A 26,414-nucleotide genomic window follows, 5' to 3' on the forward strand; every position below is an offset into this window, starting at 1 on the left:
GCTACCATTGACCTTTAATTCAGAGGTTGATTTTGACTCTGCAAGCCTTTGTCATATCTATAAGCAGGTGAGGGTCATTTTCAGAGCAGGTAATAACTTAATAGGCTAAAAAATGCATTTTTTTATTTTCTGTAAGGATTACAACATTAATTTTTTATGATCAGAGCAAAGGAGCTTGTTATTCAGCCTGGAGTTGGCTCTATTTTCCCCCTGGAAATATATAACTTCCTTTACACACGTCAAGACCAGCCCTGTTTGTGGACAATCTGTACTCTGATGAGACTTTTATTGGTCTCCTAACACAGAAGAGAACTGTGCTTGGGCCTCCACTTTTCACTATTAGTCATTTCTTGGGTTTGCTCATGAAAGTTCCAGTTAAAATGCAAATATATCAGTAACATTTTCAGCTACTTCTGTCTCGGGAAAATTAGTACAGCTGAATTCACCAGGGCCTTAGGAGACCAGGACAGATAAAATTTTAATGGGACCAAACCAAAGAAAATGATGGTACATTAAATACTGCCTAGCACTGCAGAGATGAGAGATAGAGAGGAAAAGGAACCTCCCAAAAGCTGAGAATGGAACTGACTGCTGTCATAGTGGTGAGCCATGTGCCTGGAATAATTCAAGCAGAAGCTGCAGGAAGTCTTGTAGTGACTCTGTAATAATAATAGTGCCCCTAGTGACATAGTGCAGTACTATTTGCAAATTGTTTTCAAATCCATTATTTCATTTCCTTTACTTTCCATAATCCTGTGAATCTTCTGAAGAGAACAAGTTACAACTGATAAAGAAAGCAACTGAGTATCACGGAATCTATGCAGTGGTCTCAAAGTCATACAACCAATGATCAGTAGTGGAACCAGCATTAGCACCCTGTTTGCTTAACTGTAGTCTGGGGCTCTTCACTAAACACTGTGTTTTTTCAGTGAGTCCCTGGACAGCAGTGGAAGTGACTGGTGGCCTCTAAAGTCAGAAGGTATAGTCTCAAGAGACCCAAAGCCAGTGTGAGATTTCCTTAAAGTCTTGTGTTTTATCATTAAAAATAGTGGAAACTTTGTATTTCACTCTGTATTTCCCTGTTTTCTCTCTGTGTCTCTTTTTTTATTTTTATTTTTTTGAGGCTGGAGTTTGGCTTTTGTTGCCCAGTCTAGAGTGCAATGGCGCAGTCTTGGCTCACTGCAACCTCCACCTCCTGGGTTCAAAGGATTCTCCTGCCTTAGCCTCCCAAGTAGCCGGGATTACAGGCACCTGCCACCACACCCAGCTAATTTTTGTATTTTTAGTAGAGACAGGGTTTGACCATTTTGGCTAGGCTGGTCTCAAACTCCTGATCTCAGGTGATCTACCCCTGTTGGCCTCCCGAAGTGCTGGGATTACAGATGTGAGCCACCGCACCTAGCCTCTGTTTTTCCTTTGTAGCAAACAACCTCAAAGATCTCAGGGCTTACGATATCCTGTTTATTTTTCTCTCATGGGTCTGTGGGTTGACCATAGTTGTGTGGACATGGCTGGGATTACCTAGCCTTGATCTCGGCTGGGTTTGGTTCAGGTTTGCTACATGAGAATGAAGGTCTTCTCGTTCTCCCAAGACCAGCAGTGATCCAGGGCATGTTCTATGCATGGCAGATCAGAGGCGTGCAAGAAGAACAAGCAGAAACAGGCAATCCTCTTAAGGCAGCTGTCACCTCTACCCTCCTTCTGTTGGTTGAAGTACATCATACAGCTAAACCCAAATTCAGTGGGATGGGATGCATATTCAGCTTGCTTTACCATACTGCAAAGTCTCATAGCAGAGGAAGTGAAAAACTGAGACAAGTAATCCAATTGTATTAGTTCCTTCTCATACTGTTACAAGGGAATACCTTAGACTTGAAACTGGGTAATTTATCAAGAAAAGAGGTTTAATTGGCTCATGATTCTGCAGGCTGTGCAGGAACCATAGTGGCTTCTGCTTCTGGGGAAGCCTCAAGAAACTTACAACCATGGTAGCAGGCAAAGGAGAAGCAGGCACGTCTTACATGGCTGGAGCAGGAGGAAGAGAGAGAGAGAAGGTGCTACACACTTTTAAACAACCAGATCTCATGAGAACTCACTCATTATACAGTACCAAGGGTGCTAAGCCATTCATGAGAATTCCACCCCCGTGACCCAGTCATCTCCCACCAGGCCCCTCCTCCAACACTGGGGATTACAATTCAGTGAGATTTGGGCAGGGACACAGATCCAAACCAGATCACTAGTGAACAGTGACCTTCCCTTTTGACTGCAATCATTCACCCTATGACCCACATGCAGAATACATTCACCTCTATGCTAAGACTCCAAAAAATTTCATCTTATCCCAAGAACAGGATCCAAGTCCTGAATCTCATGATTGACATCAGGCCCAGATGCTACTCTTCTTAATATAGAGGCTTTCAAACTAAAAAGACAAGTTACCTGCTTATGCCCAATGCCCACATACCTGTCACAGTGTACCTAATACGTAATAGTAGAAGAGGCAGAGATTAAATTTTTTAAAAACCCATAACACTTCCTTTTGAAAAAGTTAAGACTGGGAGGTACGTAGCAGTCACTAGTCCACTGCAGCTCCAAAATCCGTTAGGCAAAAGTTGCCAGGGCATGGGTAAGAGAATATTCCTTGATTACACCTAGTTCTGATCCCTAGAAAGCAGCTCCTGCTACACTGTTCTCCATGGCTCTTCACTCCACCCTGCAGGAGAAGCTTCCTTTTCCATCCTCTTTCATGGCTGCATCTTAAGAGGGCACTGGTGAATATGTCCTTCCTAGTGACTGAGAAGCTATCTCTGTCTATTCCTGCCTTTATACTGTTGGTTTCCTTTAGGTCTTTTTACAGCCAGTCAGTCTCTTTCATTTAAAGCTGGCAGTACCTTGCCAATGTAACTATCTCAAAAACTTTGATTTATAATCCTTTTTGTATATACCCATTAATGGGATTGCTGGGTCAAATGGTATCAAGACACATGCACAAGTATGTTTATTGCAGCACTATTTACAATAGCAAAAACTTGGAACCACCCCAAATGCCCATTCATGATAGACTGGATAAAGAAAATGTGGCACATGTACACCATGGAATACTATGCAGCCATGAAAAAGGATGAGTTCATGTCCTTTGCAGGGACATGATGAAGCTGGAAACCTTCAATCTCAGCAAACTAACACAAGAACAGAAAACCAAATGCCACACGTTCTCACTCATAGGTGGGAGCTGAACAATGAGAACACATGGACACAGGGAGGGGAACATCACACACTGGGGCCTGTCAGGGGATGGGGGGCCAGGGGAGGGAGAGCATTAGGACAAGTACCTAATGCAAGTGGGGCTTAAAACCTAGATGACAGGTTGATGGGTGCAGCAAACCACCACGGCACATCTGTACCTATGTAAAAAATCTGCACGTTCAGCACATGTCTCCTAGAACTTAAAGTATAATTAAAAAAAAAAAAAAAAAACTTTGAATGTTTTCCATGTATTTAATTCCGGTCAGTTCCATGTGCCTAAGCCACAACCACCATTCTTCTGGGAAATGGCTCTCTATAGACTAAAAGAACTCCTTGGAGCTAAACAGGCTTCTGGGAGACCATACCCTCAATCTGTATAGAGGTACTTTCCAGCTAATCCCCTCAATCTCTGAGAGTCACTTTAATTCTTTCAGCCATCTTATAAAGGGTATTAATACCAAGGTCTTGGTTTCGTGTTTGTCCTGAGGTTGTATATTAATGATAGTGTCCTTTAATAGATCTTTTCCTGACACAGTGTCTTTGTGGCTACATCTTTGATTTAATAAGAAGTACTTTCATTTGTCAACTCTACATGCTCTAGAATTTCTGGACTCTCATCTACCTGCACACTGGTCTTTTTGGAGTTCGTCTGACTCTTGTAACACTTTGCCAGAGGAACTAACTCATTTTGTCAACCTTTTGCCTCAAAAGCTTCTCACCTGACACAAGTTATGATTATTTTTCCGTGTTCTGAGTTACCACAGAGGACAGACTTACCAAGTGGCTTGACAATTATGTAACATAGGTCCCTATTTTTTCCATTCTCCTGTAATGGTTTCCTTAGTTCCTGTCAACTGCATAGTAGCTGCATAGTAGAAGCACTACAGAGGCACTCCACTTCTGGGTACTGATTTCTGTATTAGCCAATATTTGATGCATAACAAGCAAAGTCAAAATCTCAATGGCTAAAACAAGTATATGGTTTTCTTGGTTCTTTGGGTTTCCTTGGCTCCAGGTTGAGGTTAGATTCAAGTCTGCTGCATGTTTCCTTATTCTTCTTGGTCCAGTGGCTTCCTTTCTTCTCATAAGGCCTTAGAAGAGAAGGTGGTCACTGTCACTCCTGCTCCGCTTCTATTGTCCAAAGCATATCACATGGCTAAACTCCAAATCAATGCATGCAGAAATTATGCTCTGACTATTCTACTGCCTTGCAAGTCCCATGGCAGAAAGAGGAGAAGAATTGAGACAAATAACACAATTTATAATACATTTCAGTATGTATCTTTGTTCTAATATAATTGTTTAATGTATTGTTATCCCCAAAGCCTTCAAGTAAAGTTGACATCCCAGGATCATTCCATGGCTTTGAATATTCCACACTCTACCAAGAGTCCCTCAGGAGTACATGTTGTCCAGTTTGAAAAAATCAGGGATTCATAAAACTGCACCTCAAGCATATTAGAGGGACAGGGACATTTCAGATCCCTCCTAGTAAGAATTCTCTGACTCTATGATCGTGAATTGGAGACACTGAACGCAAACTTATCCAATTTGCAATTTTGTGTTAGGCTGGCCTGAATCAAATTACAGTTGTCCCTCAGTTGCAGTGGGGGATTGGTTCCAGGACCCCCCAGTGAATACCAAAATCCACAGATGCTCAAGTCTCTGATATAAAATGGTGTAGTATTTGCATACAACCTATGCATGTCCTCTTGTATACTTTAAATTATCTCTAGATTACTTACAATATTTAATGCAATATAAATGCTATGTAAATAGTTATTACACTGTTGTGGTTTAGTTGTGTTATTTTTTATGACTGTACTGCTATTTTTTATTATTTCTTTTTATGAATATTTTTTGATCCACAGTTGGTTGAGTCCACCGATGTGGAACCTGTGGATACAGAAGGCCAACTCTATGTCACATCACAAATGTGGCTTCCTGTGCTAATCCCTGTCTTTCTGCAACAAAATTATGAGGACTGAGAATGAATGTGAGAGAAAGTCTTCCTTTGAAAATATCTACAGGCTGCTGCCTACACGCATTGTGCAGTGTACAATACATGAATGTAGTGTCCTTTTACTCCTTAATTCATTCAACAAATATCTTCTGTGATTCTGTCATGCACCAGATTCAATGCTAGTGACTAGGTATGTATGAATAGAGTGTTTAACAGAGTGTGGTCTAGGGACCCTGAGTGCCCCTGAGAAATTTTCAGGGTGTCTTTACAGATCAAACTATTTCCACAATAATACTTAAAAGTTCTTTGCATTGCCCATTCTTTCATGATCACAGAGTGAATACATCATCTGTTATGCCAGATGTTAAAAAGGTTTCCAAAAACGTAAAAAAGGGCCAGGCACAGTGGCTCACACCTGTAATCCCAGCACTTTGGGAGACCGAGGCGGGTGGATCATGAGGTCAGGAGATCGAGACCATCCTGGCTAACACGGTGAAACCCCATCTCTACTAAAATTACAAAAAATTAGCTGGGCGTGCTGGCAGATGCCTGTGGTCCCAGCAACTCGGGAGGCTGAGGCAGGAGAATGGTGTGAACCTGGGAGGTGGAGATTGCAGTGATACAAGATTGCACCATTGCACGTGCTCCAGCCTGAGTGACAGAGCGAGACTCCGTTCCCCGCCCCCCACCAAAAAAAGCTACCCTTCTTACTCGTTTTTGTTTTTTAAAGAAATGCCATCATTTTTATTTAAAAATATGGTACTTATGTTCATGTGTAATAATTTTATTATTTATTCACTTTAACAAAACTTATACATGTTTATCATGTACAACTTGTTTTGAAAAAAGTATATATCACGAAATGGCTAAATCAAATTAATGCATGCATTACCTCACATCTTATATGTGTGTGTGTCTGTGTGTGCGTGTGTGTGTGTGGTAAGAATCCTTAAAATCTACTCTCTTAGCAATTTTTAAGAATTCAATATATTGTTATTAACTACAGTCACTACATTATGCAATAGATCACTTGAATGTATTCCTACCTAGCTGCAAGTCTGTATCCTTTGACCAACATCTTCCCAACTCTTCTCATCTTGTTGTTTTTTAAGTGAATTAATTAGTAAATAAATACTTTTAACTGTTCACAAAACCTCTTATTGTGATCTTGAAAATATTTTAAAGGTGGTTTGCAAACTTTTAAGTCGTAGGATACTTTACACTCTTAAAATGTTTTGAGGATACCAAGGAGAGCTTTTGTTTATGTGGGTTCGCTCTATCAATATTTACCACAATGGAAATTTAAATTGTGAATATTTAAATATTTAAGTGTTTCTTTTTTTCTTTTTTTTTTTTTTTAAAGCAGCATGGATCCTTCCCATTCAGAACTTTCAACAAATTATCTGTAGGCTGTCCAGCAGTACCCACTCCCTTGCCATCTGTCGCGGGGGCTAGAAGCTTGAGAACTCCATTTTCTAGAATGCTCTGCCAGGAGGGCTCCAGATTCGTTTCTGCCAATAAGAAGCATTCTCACAAAGTTTGGAAGACAGGCAGAAGCCAGATTGTTGTTCCATGGGCAGGCGTCTGGGATTTAGCAGATGTGGAATTTTTTTTAGCACTTTAAGGCGTTCCTATAATGACTGGTTTCAGAGGTTCATAAAACTATAATTATAACCAATAGTTTCCTGGGGTCTCTGAAATTTCCTGACCCTCTTAAAGCTAGTAGCAAATTTACATTTTTTCTCCTCCCACCCTTTCAACATTTCTTTAATCATTGAATTCTATGATTTATATCTCTTTCTGCTTAGAATAACTGGAGAGTTTATGTATTTCTGAACCATCTTACTTTGTAGTTGGAGCATCAGAGAAAGACCAAACAAATAAATACGCAAAATACATACAAACCATGTGATGTACAAGAGAAATAAAAATGAGTGTCATAATATAGGCCTCATTTTAGGTTTTAAGATGTATTAAAACACACCCTAAGTATATGGGAACTATACAGTGTCAGCCTGTTTACTTACATTAATAATTATGTATCTGTTTTTGATATTCTAAGAAAGCATATGGTTTGTTTTCCAAGTTGCAAGACACCATAAAATAAAATCAGAAAATGATATTGGGAAAATGACATTGACTTTTAAGAAATTAACACCAGTGTTCCTTGTCACAATGATTTGTGAATGTGTTATAAAATTTTACAGACTCTTACCATATGGAAATGTTTTACACAGAAATTCTTGGCAACATGATTTAGAATCTCATTACGTAATACTTTGATATGAAACACCGATTTGCTGATGTGATTAATTAAAAAGCACAATTTTCATTAATTTTTATTTTAATTTCTGAACATTTTTCTATTTCATTGACTCTTCTGGAAAAATTAGCATAATCTAAGTTACATGAAGCATAACTTCCAACAGTTGGAACAGAAACTTCAGATTGCAACAACAAAACATATTGTACCTCAGCTTTGCAGAAATAAGCAACATTCACCATTGTGGAGGAGGAGAAATGTCTTTTCCTCACTCATCCTAGGTACATGGAGGAGGCTTCTATAACAGAAGACAAACGAATAAAAGAAAAAGCACACAAATGTATTTGATGTAAGTGTTATATGATGCAGGATACTTCATAAAGAAATGGAGACCCCAACATGTGTAAAACTATGTATTTTCTATGCTAGCTTTGGTAAAGAAGTGGATAGTCATGGAGAAGTATGATTGGACAAAGGGGTATGATCTAATGGTGATAAACTGGGGGAAGTTAGCAAGGCCTGTGTGTTCAGATTCTTCTTGGCCTCTCTGTAGCATTCCTTCCCTCTGAATATAGAGAGGGTCACCTGTCACATGAGAGTCTTTAAGACGGAAGATCAGAGAGACTTTTCTGCTTCTGTGGTTTTCTTAATGTCCTTCGGATTAAAATACTCAATATTCCAAGGTGTCATGTTTTGGGGTAGCAGTTCTTGTACCCCCATTACTTTTAACTTGGGATTTTTATTTAGGAAGACTATGTGATATCATAGAAAGAAATTTAATGTCAGAACTACCTTCAAATAACTAAGTTATTTAACAAGTAATTTACATCCCCTTTGTTCTACAGACCTAAGAAAACAAGAGTTTAGGTTCATGGGAGACTAATTCTACTGCACACACAAGTGACTGCACATTGCTTCACCTTTTTGAGCCTCTTTTCTAGTTAGAAAAAAAAAAGGGGAGTGACCGTTCTTACCTGCTAAGACTTTAGCAAGGATTAAACCAAGAAATGAATGACAAGTGCCTTGGTCAGATCTAGCACAAAGTAGACACATAAAAACAGTAATTTTCTCACGCATCCCACTTGAAGGACATGGGTGCAGGCTGTGGGAGAGAGTTGATCCTGTGTCCCCATTTTTATGGCATCATATTTGATGAAGCTTATGAAAGCTAAGGAGTTGGGTGTGTTGCAAAAGTATCTTCATTGAGATTAATTCATTGGTTATAAACAAGGCAGAGAGAGGAAGAGAACTATTTGATTAAATGTATTCTCTTCTAACCTCCAAGGTAAGTCATGCAACATGTATCCTAACCAAGCAAGGGCTAGAAAAAGCCTCACACAAGTTAAGGGATTGGATTTTCAATTTTCATCTTGCTATTTGTCAGTTCTGCTTAAATCTTTCCCTTTTCTACTTCTTTTCATGAAGGCCTTAAAAATCATTTTTATCTCTTTCAGCAAAATAGTATCCTTCACCATTAAATTATTAATGTTAATAATCTTTTCGAAATGAGGTGGATTTTTATTCACGCTCAATGAAAAAATTCCACACCCTTCTCCTAATTCAGTTTCTGTGGGTGCTCCTCCACTCTTCTAATGATTAGTCATATCTTTGGGTGCTGGGAGAGAAAAAGAGATTTCCTAAAATATATTTTAGGAAAGCATGCACTTTGTTTTTTTCTGATTTTTTTCAAAGTTGGCATATCTGTTTAAAGTACCGCTAGCTTTGCAAAAATGTTAAATTACCATAGGAAGAGGAGAGTCATGAGCAAATAAAAACGTAAGGAACTGTGCTTTAATATTTTTAAATTGCTGGTCTGTGACATCTTTACAAAGGGTCCTAATTAAAAAATAAATTGACTGACTGTCTTAGGGGTTGACAGCCAGAGAGGGAGGAAACGGCTATAGAGGAAGAAAGTGGGTTATAAGAGTATAGAATTCTAGAGGTAGAAAGAACCTTGGAGAACAACCTAATATCCCAAATCCTTCATTTTATGAGTGAGAGAATTGCAGGCAAGTGAGATAAAGTGACAGTATAACTTGGAACCTGCCCTTAGAAATTACAGAGTTACAAGTGGCTTTGTCTACACATGCAAAGCCAAGTGTGAAATGGTGCCCTTCTGCTTAAATGACGTTTAGAGCCAGGATTGTCAAATTCTGCATCCATGTTGATTGGGTCATCAAACTAGTCGGGTATTTTCCTAATCTCTGCTAAAAGTCATGTTTTGCAAATCCAGTCTGTGAGTCTGCAGCAAAATGCAGCTCAGGCCCTGCTCCCATGCAGCCACTTGAACAGTTTTTAGCATTGTACGCATGATTGTTCAGTTTTGTGCTGAGACGCTGTTTTTCTGCCATCCTGTTTCCATTGACTTCTCTGTTCTTTTTTCATGTAGCCCGTCATCTACTGACTAAGCACTCAGATATGCATAGCCCTGAGTTAAGTGGTTAGTGGGAATACAAAAGTACAAGCCAAGGTCCTGAAGGAGCTTGTTCTCTAATTAAGAAATAAATGGATGGATGAAGAAGTGAGATCATGGATCCTGTACTTGCAAGTGTAATATATTCAGTGCTGTGATTCGGAAAAGGGAGTAAACTCTATACACCACCCTGGATTTGAACTGGACTATAAAATGGGTTAGGTTCTAGATAATATGTTCACATGTTCAGATATCTACATAGGTTTTATATCTAGATATTCATATATCTAGAACTTATCTATCTGCATTTCACGTATATATCAGTATATCACAACCATGACATATGATATAGTTATATGAAGTAGACAGGGAATAGCATTCTAGGGAAGGTGATAACAGGCACACATACTTTAAGTTGGTAATAAACACCACATATCCCAGTGTCAGATAGGACAATAATCTGTTGGGGGCAGGGAGATTCATGATAGGAAGTAGCTGGTTGGGTATGTTTTGGGAGAACTTGACTACTAGGCTGAGTACTTTATCCCATTAAATATAGCAAGACTGGTCATTATAAGGCTATGAGTAAGTCAACTTTTCATAGTGGAGAGTAGAGAACATAAATTGTCTTGCAATCCATTAATATTATGACATGATTACCTGGTTGCCCCCCAAAATCCATCTTCTCTGGGCTCTTCTCTGGTAAAATTACTTTTCTGACTCTGCAACACCATAAAAGAATACTCCCCAAACCACAAAACTGAAACAACTAGCATGCTTTGGGTTTTGCTACCCATCTAGATTTACAAGTCTTCTTTTTATTGGTAATTCATTGTGGAAATTACTTTGGCAAATATGTATTCAGAAGTCCATTCAAAAAGGAAAAACTCACTAAGTGAAGAAACTAAAAAGTTAATGCAGCTCACAGAGTAGCCAAGAAATAGAAATGGTGAGGCTTGAACTTCAAGCAAAGATATGTGTTTCATGTGATGGATCCAGAAGGAGATGCAATCCTTGCCTACCCCATTGCCATCTTTTCAAAGCCAAGAACAAGACCCAAGAGTATCAGGAGAGGGATGGAGTCTGACAAAGGCAAAGCAGCAGAAAGGAACTATTTAGAATATGCTCATGTCCTGATTTGAGGTTGAAGACCCCCCAGGATAAGAAACGTTTTACACGATGTATGTTTATCTGGCAACCAAGAAAGGCCAAAACAGGGCCATCTTTTTAATTTTTTTTATTTTTTATTTTTTTTTGGAAGCCCTCATGGTGGGATAAGAAGGAACACATCCCAGCCAATGGTCTAAAAGGAACCTTCGAGGTCAGGCCCTGATTTGACACAGGGCCCCTAACACTGTCAAGCTGGTATCCCTGTCGGCCCCTACAAATGTACCAGGAGAGTTTCTGGGTTGTGACAGAGTCACACTATTTATCCTCCTCCACTGAGCTTGCAACTCTAGGAGGGACACAAACGGAGTGTGAGGGTGGCAGGAGGAAGAAGGACCAAACTCCCCCAACCAGCCAGATCAACTGAACCAACACTGTGGGACAATGAAATAAGTGATACCACCGCCAGCTTTACTTCATTCTTCTTTGCTTATATGTCATTTATGAGCCACTTGCAGTCACTTCTCCCCATGAATAAAGGTACTCTGATAGCTTCCTTTTTTTTTTTTTTTCTTGAGATGGAGTCTTACTCTGTTGCCCAGGCTTGAGTGCAGTGGTGTGATCTCAGCTCATTGCAACCTCTGCCTCCTGGATTCAAGCAATTCTCCTGCCTCAGCCTCCCAAGTACATGGGATTACAGGCGTCTGCCACCACACCAGGCTAATTTTTGTATTTTTAGTAGAGATGGGGTTTCACCATGTTTACCAGGCTGGTCTCAAGCTCCTGACCTCAAGTGATCCCCCCGACTTGGTCTTCCAAAGTGCTTGGACTACAGGCGTGAGCCACTGCGCCTGGCCCGATAGCTTCCTTTTTATCCCCACTGGTATAAGTTGACTAAATAGCAAATCTCGTGGACTTTCATGATCTTCTCTCCTCTCTTGTTCTAGGCTATTGCTTAGTCCCCTCATCCTAACCAGGAGCAGTCAACACCTTCAGAAGCTCCAGGGAAGATATCTAGGAGACTATCCAACTCTTTCAGATTTCCCAGAGTCCAAGAGTTTGGCTCTCTGTAGTCCACACTTTTTGTTTTTGTTTTTGTGTTTTCTGTTTTTGTTGTTGTTGTTTGAAACAGAGTCTCACTCTATCCCCTAGGCTGGAGTTCAGTGACACAATCTCAGCTCACTGTAACCTTTGCCTTCTGGGTTCAAGGGATTTTCCTACCTCAGCCTCCCAAGTAGCTGGGATTACAAGTGCAAGCCACGACGTCCAGCCAATTTTTGTACTTTCATCAAAAATACATTTGTATTTTTAGTGGAGACAGGGTTTCACCATGTTGGCCAGGCTGGTCTTGAACTCCAGACCTCAAGTAATCCACGTGCCTCAGCCTCCCAAAGTGCTAGGATTACAGGCATGAGCAACCACACCTAGCCTATAGTCCACCTTTTGTAAGAGATGCTGAATTGGGATGAGTCTTCTAAGTGTGTCTAAGTCTCAGTTCAGGCTCCTAAACATTCAGGAGAACAGAGAAATGGTCCTGAGGTTGCAGGCCTTCCCACTTCTCCTGATGCAATGGGTGGGAGCAAGTGCCAAGGCCTAGTGACTACTCTAGCTTGTGAGCAGATCTGGGTATCCCTAGAGGGAAAGAGGAGAATCTGAGTTATATGGAGTCATCTTTGGTCTAACCTGGTCATGACTGTGGTGTGTTCCTGACCTGGTTTAGAAACACCCTCACATTGACAAGCCTTTCTTGGTTTCTAAGCCACAAGTTGATGACTATCGAAGCTGAAAATGACCTCAATAATCTTTCAGTTGGCATATTACACTTGGGTTGGGGTGTGGATGTGTGGGAGTTTGAGGGTTGGGGGTTAGGTAGCTGAGGACCAGGGACATCTGATGTAGAGGAAATCTCCTTCGTGCTGATTTTAGGTCCCAGGACAGTCCCGCAGCCCGACATCACTTTATCCATGGGACTATCGAGGTTGTTGGGTTCTCTGGATGGAGTCCTAACATCCCCCTGCTAAGCAGTTTACCTTTCTTTCTGCCACCCAGGTCAAACTTTGGAGAAATGGGGCAGAAAGTCAAGGAGAATTTTAACTTTAAACTCAGCAGACTTTCTTGAAGATGTCACTGTGGAAGCCAAGATCATGTTTGAGATTGACCCTAAGGTTGATGGAAGGTTTCTGAGCATAGTTCAGCATCACCCCACCAGGGGGCAGTAGGAAGCTGTGTGCACAAACCATTTCATCTTGACCAAAGTCAAATCCGAACCGTACAACCATTTCTGTCCTTGAATCGGAGCTTCATTAAAACCCTTAGGCAACATTTCAAACTTTAAAACTGTAGAAACTTTTAGTGAATCTGGAAGCATTGTTAAGCGTAGGTTGGATTTTCTCTTCATAACCAATACAGGATTCAATTTTGCTGGGAGCATGTCATCATTTATTTTACTGTCTGAAATGGCTGTTTTTCACTGGTTTCAAGATCTGAAATATGAATGCATTATTTACAATTATGTAATACCCTTATCCTGAGCTGTAAAATAAAAGAAAAACTTGCTTTTCCGTGTCTTTTAAAGTGTTGCCTCCAATCCATGTTATTAAAATTTAAAAGAAGCCAAGAGCAGCATGGTAATAGCAGAGAACAGATTCACACTCAGATTCATTTTCGTTTAGCGCTTGCCGTGTGCCAAGCATTGCCCTGGGACCTAGGGGTGCAGGGGTGGCTCCGGCCCTCGGGGAGATCATGGTCTCCTGGAAGATCCTACAAAATAACAGAAGAGCAAGTCCCTTATGCTCTGGAGTACTTAGACTGCTGCTCTTAGCTTTTAGGAAAAAAGCTAATCAAATTGGTAAATGGGAAAAAGAAACACAATAGAATCTTTTCTGGAAAAATCACTGCTCAGGAAACCTGTCATGTTCATAATTGTAGAATTTGGGGTAAAAACCCCTCAAGCAAATTTCCTACTTTATCAATTCCATTACAGCTGATTATGGTGTGTGTGCATGTGTGTGTGTGTGTGTGTGTGTGTGTGTGTATGTGTGTGTTGTGTCTATATACAACAAAATCAGGTTAAATTAGGATAAATAGCTTCCTCATTATTAAGAGAGCATTTTTTCCTTTCTACTGGAGTTTTCATTATTTTCTAAGTAATATTTTCTCAGGTCAATTTTGCAAATGTAAGATACCTGGGAATAGATACAGGTGGAAGTGGCAATCCAGGGACAGTCTCATAAAAGCATTGAGAAGTTTGGAAGCACATTAAGTTTTTAGATTGAAACAGCAATAAAATAATGTCACTGTGTTATGAACCAGGTGCTGCCTGGCTGCCTGATGTGTCTTGATTCTAATTAGTTAAACAGTAAAAATGGAGCGCTTATTTTTTGGCAAGGTTAAGTGTATGTTTGAACATGCTCAGCACAAGACAGGGATTTACAAACTCTGAATCCTGGTCCCCAGTCTATTATTGACTTTGGGAAAGCCAGTTCACCTCTTGGTTCTTATTTCTCTTGAGTAAAATGCAAGCCATGAAACGGTCCCTCTCACTGGGGTACCGTGATGAATGTCACAGATGATGGAAATATGCTTTGCAAATTCAAACTGGGACTGAAATGCTGGTGCGAGCCCATAGCAAAGAGGTATGTGTCTTGTTTCATAGAGAAGCTACCCCCCGCCTCCCTTTTTTGCCCACTTCTAGCCTCTGCTTATGCCTAGAAGCATCAAGACCATTATTCAGCCATTTTTGCCCTTAAACAAAGCAAATGCAGTCATTTCAAAGATATTCAGAAAGCATCTTGCCTTTATGCTGTTCAGGAAGCAGGAACCATGAAAATCAAGTTACTGTAGTTGTGCTTATGCCCCTTCTTGCCTCGCATTGACAGGGAAGGTATAGCATTTGGGAATCATAAGGGCAAAATGGATTTTTGATATAAAAAGGAGACAATTTCTCCATGCAGAAAGGGAAGCATTGGGCTGGTAATTCCTTGTGGTGGGTTTTTCTTCCCTAGACAGCAAACACAACAGCAGACACCAGGCTGTTATTTTCTTTTTTAATGTGTATCCAACACCTGTCACAGTGCCTGGCACACCTTAGCCCTACAGTAAATGTTTGCTGTAAGAATGGTGAGAGAAAAAAATCCACTGGTTCACTTGAAACTGCTAACTGCCATACCAAAGTACTTGAAAACTGCATTTTTCATGAAGATCGTAAGTTGTAAAACAACCATGAAATATTCGGAAGTAATGCTAATCCATTCATATCTGAATTTGTGTATAAAATTATAAAATTTTAATCTATTTTTAAAGGCTTTTGTAAATATGAACTTTAACTTTGATCTTTATTGTTTTTAGTAGATTTTTCTATAAGCCCGAGTTCCCACAGTTCAAAAGAATGAAGAGAGATGCTAGTTTACCCTTGGATTGTGGAATTTCCAACAATACTTAACTGGCTCACAGGGGAAAATGTGATTTCAGTCACATGGTTTTTATTCTTATTTACTCCTGAGCATCCCCGGTATTTTAAAACGTAGAGGCATAAAGAGGAGAGACAAACGCCTTCAAAACTCACTGTTACTTCTTAGAAGCTCAGGATGACTTGAGAATTGAAAAACAGTACAGCTTCCTGGTCTAACCTGTTTCAAAAGTGATTCTCAAGTCCCTTCTATGAAAGATTGGTACTGGGATTTCAACAGTTTGTGCTTCTAGTGTTCTTTAAGGAAGCAGCAGCCACATTTCATGATTCCTACGAACTTGCAGAAAGCTCTACCATGAAAGAAGGAAAAAAGAACTTAGTATTATTTTCAGGAGAAGAGTTACAACCTCCCACATTATCACATGTCCCCCCAAAAAAGTATCATTGAAGGGAAAATTGATGCCTGCTTAAAAGAAAATAGAGTTTAAGGCCACTATGGAAAGAAATGCTTTAGTTTTTTAATTGCTTGGGTCCGTATTCAATAAAGAGCTTTGCTAATCATTTTTCCTAATTACTTTGGCTAACTCATATTTGATGGGAAAAATATGTATTGTGAAAACTGCAGTGAAATGTAAGTTGTTCTCCCATGTAATTAGTTTGTTCTGGGAGCTTATTTTTATTACAAAAATAATTTGTGGTAGGTAGCTATAGGAAGAAGCTCAAGCTGGGAGGTTTCAGAATAAAATTTTCTATGTGAAACCTTCTCTACCATGACAAGTCATTTTATTCCTTGGTATTCAAACATATACTTTACATCTAATTCTAGATAGAGAGATGTAACAGACCTGGCCTTTGACTGTCTGACAGCATCCACTGAGGGAATTAAAGGCTTGAGGTGTCAGGGCCCTGTATATTCTTTCAAAGAACCTATTTCTGGGGCCCCGTTTCCCTTTCTTACTTGGGTCTCCCTCTCAGTGCCAATTCAGTTATATGGGAGGTGTAGGGAATGGTGGAGGTTGCAAGAAGGGCAGAGCCATGCCCATGCCTGAAGTGATTTCTCCAGGGCACGTTGGTTTTGTTCATGGCTCCCTGAAGCCAGGAGGTATGGAAAAGGGAGCTTCCTTTTTTTTTTTTTCCAAAACCAATCTATCTGCCTGTTCTCTGAATCTCATTTATACCAACTCCCCAGGAACATCCTCTCAACTATTTTCAATTTTACCCTCCGTTTGGCTCTTTCTCCTTTGCTTTCAAACATTAGTAAATTCATTTATATTTTTAAAAAGAAGAAGAAGAAGAAAAAAGACTTAACCTTAGCAAAGTCTACAAACAAATATCCTTTCCTTGGTGCATTTATTTCTTTGTGATTTCCTTCCTGACTTTTATGTACTTTGCAGTCTGGCCCCATCCTAAAATCTTTATTGTTAAGATTTTAACTCAATAAAATCAAACCTCGATGCAGAAAAAAACCCCAAGAGATTATCTGGTCTGCATCCAAAACTTCAGTCATCAGTGGCCATGCACTCCCTGCAGAGAACAAATTTCCAGGACCCCGTTTCTCATTCCTGCCTCTCCCTTGCTCTCAATGCTAATTTGAATACATGGGAGGCCAAAGGAGAGCGAGCAGTGCCCGACCTGGGGTGATTCCTCAATTTGCAGACAAGGCACAAGGGCCAACAGCCACAGGACACTGTGTACTTGGATAAATCTTTTGGTGTTTTCTCATGCTCACCAATCTTTTCACCATGTTTGATACAGTTAAAAAGGCCAGTTCAATTTCCATGACACTATATTCTGAATTTCATTCTGAACAACAGGGGAGAATTAGTTGGGGAAACTGGGCACTTACAAAAGGTCTCGCTGATTCTATGGCTCAATGGAGAAGTCTCATAACCAGAAGACCTTGGCATTGCGTTGAAAATACTTTGATTCTGTGAGCAAAAACGCAAGCGTGATTGGTATTGAGCACGGTTACTGATTTAAAAACAATTCAAAGCTGAGTGTACATTCCAGATTTAATGTTTGACTGTGGTTCTTCATTTAGAAATATTTCAAGAGAGAAAGAAGGCATTGTAAAAGTTCACAGCACAACAGACAGTATATTTAGATACGTATTCAAATATTCAGACTAGATCTCTATCATTGGGATAGCTTTATATTAATATTTCTGAAAAAAAACTATCACTAAAAATAGCCATATATAGTTTTTTTCTGCTTTTCTTCTGGGCACTGTTACATAATTTATAAGAAAATAACTGCACTGCCTTTTAAAACGAGAATACAAATAAAGTGGATTGCATGGTTGTAGGTATATTTGGTGGTGGTTGCTTTGTTTAGTCTGTCGGTTGATTTGAATTAGAAAGATTCAAAAGAACAGGGTGAAACCTGTGTGTTTGCCCCAGGGAGGGTGCCTCATTGCAAGAATCAGGACCTGGAATAGGAGACAGAGAACTCACTGACTCTTGAGTAGCTGGAGGCAGTGTTAGACCCTGACAGCCCCAAGTAGGCACTGGCAATTAAGAAGCAGGAGCAATGTGGCCAGGGCACCACCACTGTCATCTCTTGCCACAAGCCACTCCCACACTGCTGCCATGGCTACTTCTACCCTTCTCATCATCTTGAGTCCTTCCCTCGGGGTTTAGAGTAGAGCCCACGTTACCCACCTGGACACTGGTGGCCAGGGATGGTGCAGAGATGGGGAAGGGGGAGGGAAACATCTGAGAAGGGTCTTACCCTTTCCACTTAGATTAACGGATAAGGGGATAGATTCTCTGACATGGCAGAGAATTTCCCAATAATGCAAAGAAGTTTCGAATGGTGGACTCTCCCCGCAATATTCAGTGTAGAGGGGGAAATGTATTAGAACACTCTGACTAATAAAAACTTCATGTGCCCTCTATTGATTTATTAAGATTACTGTAGTGATCCCTCCCAAGTGATCCCAGCACTTTGGGAGGCCAAGGCGAGAGGATCACTTGAGTCCAGGAATTTGAGACCAGACTAGATAACACAGCAAGTCCCCGTCTCTACTAAAAATTAAAAAAAAAAAAAATAACTGGGCATGTTGGCACAAGCCTGTAGTCTTGACCACTCAGGAGGCTGAGTGGGAGGATCACTTGAGCCCAGGAGTTTGAGCTTGCAGTGAGCTGTGGTTGCACCACTGCAGTCCAGCCTGGGTGATAGAGTAAGACCCTATCTAACAAACAAAAAAAGATTACTGTAAATCTCGTAAAACTGTTGGAAGCATGGTTCATATATTATCATACTTTCTGGCATTGTATACTATTAAAATCCAACTCAGTAAAAGTATACCTTTATATAACTAGCAATATGGTTTGGTTGTATCTCCACCCAAATCTCATCTTGAATTATAGTTCTCATAATCCCCACGTGTCGTAGGGGGGAGCAGTGGGAGGTAATTGAATCATGGGGGGGCAGTTACCCTCATGCTGTTCTAGTAATAGTGAATGATTTTTCACAAGATCTGATGTTTTTATAAGGGGATTTTTCCCATTTTGCTCGGCACTTCTTCTTGTTGCCACCATGTGAAGAAGGAAGGGCTTGCTTCCCCTTCTACCATAATTGTAAGTTTCCTGAGGCTTCTCCAGCCCTGTGGAACTATGAGTCAATTAAATCTCTTTCCTTTATAAATTATCGAGTCTCAAGTATGTCTTTATAGCAGTATGAGAACAGACTAATGCAATTAACATCGCACATTGAGTAACACAATGTGTGTCTTGTAGGTCTGATGTCATTTCTGTGCCATGCGGTATCCTGGGGCATAAATGGTGATTTGAACAGTTGTGGAAATCCAACTGGCTTTTTAACTGTACCAAACACGGTGGAAAGATTGATGAGCATGAGAAAGCACCATCAGATTTATTCAAGTACACAGCTTCCTCTGGCCGTTGGATGCCATGCCTTGTTTACAAATTGGGGATTCATCCCAGCTTGAGCGCTGCTCGCCCTCCATGGGCCTCCTGTGTGTTCAAATGGGCACTGAGGGCAAGTGAGAGGCAGCAAAGAGAAACAGCATTCTGGAAATTGATTGTCTTGGGAAAAATGTGTGGCCTCTGAGGCTTGAACTTTTTAATGAAGACCAGATAATCTCTTGGAGTTCTTCAGTACCTTGAGGTTTGATTTTGTTGAATTAAAACCTTAACAATAAAGATATTGTAGAATGGGGCCAGACTGCAAAGTAAACACACACACACACACACACACACACACAGAGCTGCTTTTATTGCCAATGTGAGTATATTTTAACTGAAATGTTGCTCTACTTATAATTTTAACTAATAAGGCTCATCTTATATAATATAAACACTGTCTTTATGTAATAATTGGAGTTACTTATATACTATTTTCCTGACACCATTCATTCATACATCTGCCATGCTTTGTATTCTTAATGTCTGTCACAGATCAGCCATTCGGTGAGTTCTTATTAAATAAATGATCAAACTGAACTATGCGACAAATATTATTTCTGGTGTGAGGAACACAAAATGAGTAAGGCACAGGTCCTCCCCAAAAGAGTTCAGATTCTAGTGGAGAAAATAGAAGGTAAACAAGTATTTCAGTGACGTAAGATATGCTATAATAAGAGATACATGAAAATATTCTTAACATTTATTGAGCCTTTACTGTGTACCAGGGAGGTTACTGTATGGTTCACAGATATTTATTTTATTAAGACAACTAAATGGCATGTGTGTATTTTTATTACCATCGTTGTCATTTCCATTTTATACATGAGGAAACAGAGTCTTTGAGAGGTGAACTGATCTAGAAAGTGGTGATTTGAATAGGAAGGTTAGAAAGAATAGGATGGAGGCTCTGTTTGCACCAAAGTGCTTGATTGTAAGAAACAGAAGTTCGCCTGAGCGAGGGGAATGTCTAAACTCAAACCCTGACCCTCTCATCTGGAGTGCACACTCTTGGCCACTACTTCATGCCATACTTTAGCAAGGAGGAGTTTGCTATGGTTTTCACAGAAGAAACAGTGCTGCCCTGGCATCTTGCAGGCAGTGTAGGTGATTTTTCAGGCAGATACTAGACATTCCAGACAGAGGGTGTCACAAACCACACACCTGGAGTCATGAGAGAACATAGTTGAATAAGCAACTGCCAGTAGTTCAGCCATGAGTTGGGCATTGGATCCCCATGGGGGCTGTGATAGGAGATGAGGCTGGGAAAAGAAACCAAGAGGCAAGCAGCTGATGCAGACTGGTGAACAATCTCGTGGGGCTCTCGGGGTTGTGGATATTATTCTCAGGAAGGTGAAGAGCCACAGAAGGAGGTGAGATGAGCAGATTTGTGGCGATTGCCCTCAATGCTCTTACCGCCTAGTTCTCCTTACTGCTGATAACTAGCAACTTCTAGTCAGGGCCACAGTCACTTGTGGCTCTTTCCAATTCAATCTCAGTCTCCTCTCTACACAGGCATAGGTTGTCTAGGGCTGGGCCTGGGTCAGTTCCAAGTCTCAGGTCACACGTTTTACTCAGATTGCCCCCTCCTCTAACCGCAGAGGCACTTTTAGAACAATCCAGAGACCTTGCCTCTCTCCTTCCTTGCCAGAATTACTCCTGCTGTTCCAGGTCTCCTCAGACTCCTGGTGGGCCCACCAGAGGCTCTGACAGGGACCTCTGCTCCACCCAACTTCAGATGTTACCCTTGCTTCACGTTAAACCAGCAATAACTAGAAATTAAATGCAATATTTAATAAGGACAAATTAACCCAAACCCCTCTCTTTTATACCCTTCAAATAGTATTTTATTTTATTTTGGCAGTTTTGAGGGTACAGGTGGTTTTTAGTTACATGGATAAGTTTGTTAGTGGTGATTTCTGAGATTTTGGTGCAACTGTCACCCAAGTAGTGAACACTGTACCCAGTGTGTAGTCTTTCATCCCTCACCCCCTCACACCCTTCCTCTTGAGTCCCCAAAGTTCATTATATCATTCTTATGCCTTTGCATCCTCATTGCTTAGCTCCAAAGTTATAAGTGAGAGCATATGCTATTTGGTTTTCCATTCCTGAGTTACTTCACTTGGAATAATGGTCTCCAACTCCATCCAGGTTGCTGCAAATGCCATTATTTTGTTCTTATTTATGGCTGATTAGTATTCCGTGGTGTATATATTCCACAATTTCTTAATCCACTCACTAGTTGATGGGCACTTCTGGTGGTTCCACATCTCTGCAATTGTGAATTGTGCTGCTATAAACATGTGCATGCAAGTTTTTTTGTTTTTGTTTTTGTTTTTTGTTTTGTTTTGTTTTTCATTTTGGGTAGATGCCTAGTAGTAGGATTGCTGGATTGATTGGTAGATCTACTTTTAGTTCTTTAGGGAATCTACACACTGTTTTCCATAGTAGTTGTACTAGTTTACGTTCCCACCAGCAGCATAAAAGTGTTTCCTTTTTACCACATTCACGCCAACATCTATTATTTGTTGATTTTTAAATTATAGCCTAGCCATTCTTGCAGGAGTAAGGTGGTATCTCATTGTGGTTTTAGTTTGCATTTCCCTGATAATTAGTGATGTTGAGCATTTCTTTTACATTTTTTTGGCCTTTTGTCTCTCTTCTTTTGGGAATTATCTGTTCATGTCCTTCAAATAGTCTTTATTGAACTCTGAATATCATCAACTGTTTCACAGTTGATGAAATTGCACCTTACTTTCTTGCTTTTCTATCTATTGTATGCAGCCAGGTTGAATTTCTCAAATGAGAAAATCTGACTGGTTGCCAGGGGACCAGTAGGAGAAAGTCTGTTGCAAAAAGGGGTGGGTTTCATAATCGCTTTACTCACAAATACTGTGCTGTCACAGGATAACTCTGATGATTTAATGTGTCACTTTGAATCACAGAACATTTTCTATAATTCTGCTACTGCAGTAATTTGCAGTAGTCAAACAGGAAAATTGGGTTCATTCAGACTCAGTGGTTTTCATATTCCTATTTTTCCAAAGTATTTTAATTTTTAAATAATTTGGAATTCAACTGATTTGAAGTTCATGTTTACGAAATAAGCCCTCTCTTCCAAAATCTTACAAACTGGGTAGCAACATCCAAACTATTTCAGAGACCTTTTTATTTTTTATTTTAATTTTTATTTATTTATTTTTTGAATAGGAGTCTCACTCTATTGCCCAGGCTGGAGTGCAATGGCACGATCTCAGCTTACTGCAAACTCGGCCTCCTGGGTTCAAGCAATTCTCCTGCCTCAGCCTCCTAAGTAGCTGTGATAACAGGCACACACCACCATGTCCGGCTAATTTTTGTATTTTAATAGAGATGGGGTTTCACTATATTGGTCAGGCTGGTCTCGAAATCCTGACCTCATGATCCGCCCACCTCAGCCTCCCAAAGTGCAGGGATTACAGGTGTGAACCACAGCACCCGGCCGAGGGCTTTTTATTTTATTCAAAGACAAGATTTTTCAGGTTAAGCCAAGTGGTCTTGATATACTCATCTTTTTTTTTTAACAACCACAGACTGATTGCAAATGTTCTTATTCATTCATTATAACAAAATTCATTAAGAATTACTCTATTTGTGTAAAAATAATAAAACTATATTTAGAACTATATTCTAATACACTTTTCAGTTACCTCCCCCAATTAGTCTGAATTCTCCAGATTCTAAAGAATTTTGCTTACTACAAAGAGATCCAAGCAATGAATTATTATTGCTAATTACTTCTTAACAAGATCCAGTGACCGGCAAATAACTCAAGATGTATTTTCATGTCCTGTTGCATGGTGCAACAGACAACTGTGCATGCACAAATTATCTGCCTTCTCATATATAACTTCCTCAAGAGTGCTCTTTTCTTCTTCTCTCTCACATGCAAAAAGGGGAAAGAAGAGAGCAAAACTATAGCGATTGAGGCAAAGATTTGGGGGAAGAAGAGCAGAAAAGATGAATACAAACGTTTGGAACAGGGATAGAATTGGACCAATCTAGTAGGAAGGAAGGGCTGTGAACTGTGGAACCAGGGGTCACCAGAAGCCTTGTTCGGTGTCCTGGAGGACCAAAGCGGGAAGGCTGGACAACGGGTCTCAAGGAAAAGAGAGGGATGGTGGGAGCAGCTTAGAACTTTTTGTCCCAAACAGTAAACTTATTCACATAGAATTGCAAACTATTACATGCACAGAAAGAGAGTAGCCGTGGAGAGAATGGGCTACAGAGTTAGGCTGACTGGGATTTGGGATCAGGCTTCTGCCACTTACAAAGTGATTTTGGAGGTGGGGCACGGTGGCTCAAGCCTGTAATCCCAGCACTTTGGGAGGCCGAGATGGGCGGATCACGAGGTCAGGAGATCGAGACCATCCTGGCTAACATGGTGAAACCCCGTCTCTACTAAAAAATACAAAAACCTAGCCGGGCGAGGTGGCGGGCGCCTGTAGTCCCAGCTACTCGGGAGGCTAAGGCAGAAGAATGGCGTGAACCCGGGAGGCGGAGCTTGCAGTGAGCTGAGATCTGGCCACTGCACTCCAGTCTGGGCGACAAAGCGAGACTCTGTCTCAACAACAACAATGACGACAAAAAAAAAAAAAAGTGATTTTGGACAGTGTATCTAACCTTTAAAAGCATTGGCTTATTCATTTGCAAGATTGGGCTAACAATGCCTAGCTGGTAGGACTGTCCCGAGGATAACATGAGATAATGTATGGGGAACAATGCTTGGCACTCAATGTAAGCTAGTTATTGTCTGCATTATTTATACACATTTTTCAATTACCTCCCCTAATTAGTTCAAATTCGCCAGATTTGACGCTAGAAGTTTTCACTACAGAGACATTCAGGCAATTGATTACTATTACCATTTTTCTAATAATAATTTGAAGCAATCAAACAGCTATGTTTATGTCATTGGGCGAATAATCACTCCTTGACCTGGTCACTGGTTTATGTAAGTGGAAGGATCCCAGACTTCGAAGTCAGACTGACCTGGGTTCAAGTCTTGAGTCTGCTACTCACCAGGAAAATCATCTCAAATCTGGAAACTGGCTTTCCTTTATAGTAATGTGTGAGATCACTTCTACCTTTCTAGAGAATTGTTATTGTTAAAAGTGATCACAATGGATTTAGTATGGTGCCTTGTTAAAGTGCCAGGTAGTTGGCATATTATAGTAATATTCAGTTTTCAATATTTCACAGTGTTGATGTCATTCAGTGGCCACTTAGTGTGGTGAGTGAAGAAAATGTTGTCCTAAGTATTAAACAAAAGAAGAATTCAGAGTAGGTAAGAATGTGTGCAAAGTTTTACGATGAAGTGGTCACAGAATCAACACTAGAACTTCGAATATAGATTAGCAGAGCTGGGACACTATTCTCTACTCATCAAGAACTCATACCTTCATTTTGTTGGTAAAGAAACAGCCCAGAGATCAAATGGTTTCCCCAGGAACCTAGACTTCACCTGACATCAAGGCCACTCACCTCTCCTGGGTTATACGGTTTCAGTGGACCGCTTTGATGCCCAAAAGATCTTGAAAATAAAACTTTAAGTATAATAATATTCATAACTAATTGAACTCAGCACAAGAAATAATTTAAATTGTATGGACATAGCGAATATTTTAAAAGTAAAATAGCATGAGTATTTCAGGGTGAAAACTCAACAAAATGTTTGCGATATATTTTAATTGAGGCATAGTTCACATTTTAATAGCCTGCCTACTAAATGATGGTCAAAACTCAATAGTGTGTTTGTGACATATTTTAAGTGTGTTCAATTACCTTTTTCCATACTTTTATCCATCATTTTCCTTCTCCTTAAAATATGTTTCTCAGGATCCTAAGAGGAGTTTATAGAAATAAATTTCTGTTGGGAAAAATACTGTTCAAACCAGTTGCCTTATTCTCTGAGCACCCAGTTGTCTCGCATCAAGTAAATCACTGCAGTTTCCCACAGCATAGAAATCTACCAAGCGCAAGGGAAGGTTTCCATGTCAAGTTCATTTTTCTGGGTCTCCTCAACAATCCCCAAACCCTCCTCCACAGAAGAGGTGCCTCGCAGACTCTTCCATAATTTTGAAATCTTTAGGCTTCAGAAATTCCATTTAGACAGAAACCTTTATGTTGGGCTATTCATATTCACCAGTGGTCCAGCCTCTCCTACCTTTCCTTACTCCCATGACCATGACCATGTCTTGTTTGGCATGGCTGGGGGAACTGGGCATCTCTGTGCAGCAGGCTCTCGGAGTGACATAGCCATGGCAGCGGCACGTCACTCCCTAACAAAGGGATAAGAGAGGTGAGTCCGCGATGGTTCAGCTTTTCATTCACCCTCTCTGATTCTCAATTGGCCTCTCTTCATTTCCTTCTGCCCCCAACTACATAAACCAACTCTTATTTTCATGATTGACTTAGTCGAATGTGTTTACTTTCCTTTATAGCATCCGACTAATGTTTTGGGGAAAATACTGGAAAACTGAAGTTAATTTGAACTCTAACTTTGGATAACTGTAAAGCCCTGTGTGTAATTACAAAGCATCCTGAGCCGGGCTGTATATCATAGAGGTATTTTATTCTTCACTTTTGCCTGCGCTTTTTTGTTTTTATTTTTTAATCCATTTGAGTTTTTAATTACTCATTTAGCAGTTCTGCAGTGGGAACGATTCCATTTTGACTTGTATTTTACAGATGGAGATCCTGGGGTCCTAAATTTGTGGCCGATTGCACTGTGTCCTGGAGACAGAGCGGAACCACAGCCCGGAGCCCCTGGGAATTGCCCCTGAAAGACTGCATTACTTCTCTGTGGAGTCTTCCTCCTCCTGATTATTTTCTTTTCAGGTAAGGTCTATCTTTTTATTAAATCATAAAATGAGCATCCATCATCTTGACAGTGAATGAATTATAAGCTAAAGGCCTATCTATAAAACTTGGCTTCTGTTCATTCCCTCTCTGAGCTCAGTGGAACAAAATGTCCAAATTGAACCCTGCGATCTTCCCACAGGTATTTGTTCTGATATGCAACTGCTTTATATTTTTAGTCATTC

General features: G+C 40.2%; 1 protein-coding gene across 2 annotated transcripts in view; it reads left to right on the top strand.

The window, feature by feature from the left end:
• KIAA1217 (KIAA1217 ortholog) overlaps positions 1–26,414 on the top strand; it is an 850,300-nt gene that overhangs the window by 291,286 nt on the left and 532,600 nt on the right. The window contains exon 3 of one of the 2 annotated variants that reach the window (XM_073018799.1): positions 26,059–26,208. The gene's annotated coding sequence lies outside the window, so the exon portion shown is untranslated. Of the gene's footprint in view, positions 1–26,057; positions 26,209–26,414 lie in introns of those variants that run through there. The other variant, XM_008002527.3, reaches the window with a different exon arrangement.

The sequence above is a fragment of the Chlorocebus sabaeus genome, chromosome 9, assembly GCF_047675955.1.
Source record: "Chlorocebus sabaeus isolate Y175 chromosome 9, mChlSab1.0.hap1, whole genome shotgun sequence".
In the NCBI taxonomy this organism is placed as follows: Eukaryota; Metazoa; Chordata; class Mammalia; order Primates; family Cercopithecidae; genus Chlorocebus; species Chlorocebus sabaeus.